General features: G+C 36.6%; 1 pseudogene; it reads right to left on the bottom strand.

Moving 5' to 3' along the window:
* Nucleotides 1–4,600: 4,600 nt before the first annotated feature.
* On the bottom strand, nucleotides 4,601–4,694 carry LOC126658906 (small nucleolar RNA R71; annotated as a pseudogene).
* Nucleotides 4,695–4,924: the final 230 nt, after the last annotated feature.

A 4,924-nucleotide genomic window follows, 5' to 3' on the forward strand; every position in this document is an offset into this window, starting at 1 on the left:
CCAATTTTTCCAGGCTTGTGATTTTGAGAGCGTTGGTCATCTCCGATCTTTTGATTCCTCGGAGGTCTTTTTATGATGTTAGACTACTCAACTGTTTTACCTCTTAGACCGCAGTAGAACTAGTTGTCTCTATTACTATTATACTTTGGTTTGTCGTAGTGGTACGACTTTTATATTATCGTACCCTAGTATGTTACATTGGATTTTTTATATTGAGGCATGTTCCATAAGTTTCGAATTGCTATCAAGTAATTATATTAGAACTGTTGTATAAACTGCTAAACTTAGGTTGGAGTCTCGGTTGACCCCGAGCAGTGGTTTTCTTGCAGGGTTATTTGTATATAAGGTTATCCGCGAGGCTTGCTACAGGTTTCGGTACGACCATACCCATACCCTAGCGCCGGTCGCAATCCATGAAATTGGGTCGTGACAGAACCTAGGAATTTGGTACCCAGAAATGTGGACCCTAGGTTACTTGGCTACTCATATGCCGACTATACGGGTTGTCTATTAAACCATAAAGTACCTCACGGACTTGCCAATTTTTGGATCATATATAGTTTGATCTCATAAAGTAGCAAAAAACAAGTATTCGTGGCTTTGTCAACCGCGGAAGCCAAATATGTAGCGGTCGGATGTTGTTGTGCTCAAATCTTATGTATTAAGCAACAACTTGTAGATTATGGTCTTGGACTTAGTCACTTTCCCATCAAATGTCACAACACTAGTGCAATCAACCTATCCAAGAACCCTATTCAACACTCAATAAGTAAACACATAAATATCCGTCATCATTTTATTCGTGATCATGTGCAAAAAGGAGACGTTGTAGTTGAATTCATCGATATAACTAACCAATTTGCGGATATTTTTACCAAGCCTCTCAATGAAGATCGCATGAATTTTATCATTAGAGAGCTTGGTCTGCTTGATGGGAGCACATTATCTTGATTTCATGTTGATGTGTTTAATTGAATATTGTGTGTTTATTTTGATTCATGTTCGATGAAATGCTCAATTGAGTAATTTGATTGAACCAATATATAATAATGTATATCATATTTATTGATATTTATATATTTTGGTGTCTTTTGAAAATTAATGTTTCCTTACTTGTTGAAATTCAAGGTTTGGCTATGCATAAAACTCATTTTTTTTCATTTGTGTTATTTCAGCAATGCCGCGGGTGTGACGCTACATGTCACGGGAGCGACATTTATGCAGAAATTCAATATTTTTGATCTAACACAGTCGCGGGCGTGATACTCTTGTCACGGGTGCGACTTTCGTCTAATCAGCCTCCAACGGTTATATTTTGAAAGTCTTGGGCGTGACCTGAATGTCACAGGCACGACTGTTGCGTTTTTTTAAAAAATGTAGCCGTTTTCCACTTGGCAAGGCTCTCTTTTAATTTTTTTACCTTTTTTTGGCATTTTTTGGTTTTCGCTAGGCTATAAATACCCCCTTTGAGTTGCCAAACCTTCTCACAACCTTTTCTACTATTTGTCTCATTTTTTTATTTTAAAAAAAATTGCTTCTAGTTCATATATTCTTTACATTCTCATCCATACACATTCATCTACATCTTCACCCTTCACCTATGGCTTCCAAGAAACAAAAGAAGCAAACCTCAAGAGGAGGTTCATCTCGTCCCGCTCAAGCCTCATCGAATGATTGGCCCGGTTTGGATGTGGAAGAAATTACCACACGAGTTACGGCTTATCAAGGAAGGGACTTTGAGCCCAACCGTTTTCCAAATTTTCACAATATGGAGCATGATAATGTGGCGGATCAAATTTTGGGTTTGGTTAATGCTTTCTGGTAGCACAAGTTCCTTTTCGAGAATTATGAAGAGTCCTTTGATCCTATCACCATGCAATTTCTTTCCACCTTGAATGTGATCACCCGCCAAGGTGGAGAATTTGATTTTTTCGGGGTCACGTTCAAGATACATGGACAAGTTTACAAGTTAACAAGGGCGGAGTTCAACGATGCATTTGAGTTTGAAGATGGTCACAATTCCGATACTATGAGAGTTCAATTTGATTCTTAAGAGTTTTGGCGCTCCATAAGCACCGAAACCTCTCATGTGCAAAAGAACTCTTCCGCTAAGAGCATCAAGTCTTTACCGCTTTTTATTCTTCATCGCATCATTACCTACTCGATGAATGTGAGATATGAGGGAAATGAAAAGGTCTCCTTGACTTGAGTATTCTTAATTGTGTTACTAATGCTATCAAGATTTCTTGGGTAAGATTTTTTATGGAATACTTGAAGGATCTTTAGTGTCTTATTGCATAAAATAGAGAGCTTTATAATCATTTTTACCCTTTTGTAGTTTTTAATATAAACTGTGAATACTTAGCAATAATTGAATAAACAGAGCTTAAATGAAGTGAAAGCCAATCCGGATTGATTATATCAAGTTCAAGAAGAAGAATAATGGAGAATCAAGTCTAAGTACAAGCAATGTAGCCGTTAAATCAGTCTCTGAAAGATTAGATCGAAAAGCTGAAAATTCGGACATAGTTCCGTATTCTGAACATATCTGGAGCTACGAATATCCAAATCATATGATTCAACATGTCATGCAAAGATAAGGATAGATCTACAACTTTCACGACTAAACTAAGTCCAAATTCGGACTCTAACTTGCTCATATTCGGCCTCCAAGACAGCACCTGTACGAACAGAGAATCGTATCTGCCAGAGTCAATGGATTTGGGTGAAACAGCCTCTGAACCGGCCCGAAATCGGCCCACGACTTCAGGCCAGTCGAGGGCCCGTTCAGACCTCTGTAAATCTTATTTATTGACAAAAAATAAAGCTAGGCCGGTCCTCGACCGGTGCCAAGCTGGTGTAGGTATGAAATACTAAGAATTTGGCCATTTTGGAGGTTTCGGAAGTCTTGGTGAGCACTCATGGATTTTCCATATTGATATATCCTTGGATCATACTCAAGATGTGATATTCCTCTGCTTACACACAAAGAAATAACCTTTGTCAAACACTCCATCTCATAATGGAAATGAAATATGCAAGCGTTACTTCAATCAAGCTACACAAGGCATGAAATGGACCAAGCTTGGATCCCACTCAAGATTAGCTAAAGAAAGAAGATCCCCTATGGCTTGACTACCACTCCTCTTATACCTATAAATAGGACACATTTGTGTAGAGAAAGGGGACTCTGACTTTCACTCACACATACAATTGTGTAGACAATTTCTCTCAACCATTATTCTCTTTTTACTTCTTTTCTTATATGTTCTTGAGGTGTAACAATTTCATTGTCATTTTCAATATGACAATGGATTGTTAGACCTTTAAACTAGGATTAGGGATGTAGCCTAGTTAAAGGGGAATTCTTGATTATTTATTATTACATCTCATTAATGTTTTAAACAAGTTTTTTCTTTAATTCTCTTGTGATAATCATGAATATTAAGATTGATCACCTTAATGTTTTTATCCTAGAATTCATGTGAAAGACTTAGCGGTGAAGCATGTATTTTGATCTAGAGATTAAACACAATTTACTTAAGAATAGAAACATGTCTAAGGAATTGTGATGCCACTAATTGTTTTGCTTAATGGGTTTAATTAATTAACATGGTAATTGAGAAATATTCAGAATTAATTAAACACGAGTTTATGTCTCGAGAGAGAATAAACAAATTCTAGAAATAATTGTCATGAAAAAGCTTTTGAGATGTATTATTAAATATGATAGAATTTCCCCTCAATTATGGTGAACCCCGAAATCATAGTTGCTTTATATCTTGATAATTTATTAAAAATATTCTTTTACTTTTCATTATTTAATTAGTTATTTTCAAAACCAAATCAACTTAACAGAACGGTTACTTTACAAAAGTTAAATTAAATAACATTTTAAAGAGTTTGTTCCTTGTGGATTCGACCTCGGAATACTCCGAGTATTACTTCCTACATCTAATTTTGTGCACTTGCAGAAATACCTCGATCAAGTTTTTGGCGCCGTTGCCGGGGACGACGATTTTAAATTGTTATTTCTTTAATTTTTGTATTTTATTGCAAAAAAAAAAATCAAGCGTGAATTTTCTGGTAGTATATGCAACAGAGGCGTTCTAAGAACACCGACGATATCTAATTATTACCTTTGAACTGAGAAATAGAACGCTCTTGTAGAAAAAATCGATAATAAGGAAAAAAAGAAACCATGGCGGATCAAGTTATAAATGCGCCTGCCACACATCGACTGAGAGATATTCAAAGGCCAGTCGTGGTAAACAACCCTTCATGCATCCGGATCACGGATGAAGCTCAGAACTATGAGCTTAATACCATTCATCTCAACATATTACCACAATTTAATGGAACAATACTTGATGTTCCATTGGCTTTTATTAAAGAAATTTATAGTGTGGTAGAAATGTTTCCATTGAACAGGTTGACAGGAGGTGAATTAAAGAAAAGATGTTTTTCTTATTGCATGAAGATGAGTGCGAGGACATGGCTTTTGAACTTGCCTGAAGGGTCTTTCAATACGTGGCCAGATGTATATGATGCCTTCATCACGAATTATTATTCTCCACAGAAGACTCTTGACTTTCGCGGCAAAATAATAATTTCACTCAATTGGATGGTGAACCATTCCATGAGGCATGGGAGCGCTTCAAGATGCTTCTTGATCAATGTCCACATCATTTCTTTGATGAATTATTACTAACACAAATGTTCTTTGAAGGATTAACCATAAGTGGGCAAACATTGGTGGAAACGGCATTCGGAGGAAGTTATGGAAAAAAGACGGCGACCGAGATAAATAAAATTTATGAAAATGTCGCTCTAAATTCTCAACAAAGAGCGATTAAAGGGCGAAGGGTAGCCGTCCATGCAGTATCTTCACATCATGATATTGTGTCGGAAGTCGCAGAACTAA

Source organism: Mercurialis annua, linkage group LG7 (genome assembly GCF_937616625.2).
Source record: "Mercurialis annua linkage group LG7, ddMerAnnu1.2, whole genome shotgun sequence".
Classification (NCBI taxonomy): Eukaryota; Viridiplantae; Streptophyta; class Magnoliopsida; order Malpighiales; family Euphorbiaceae; genus Mercurialis; species Mercurialis annua.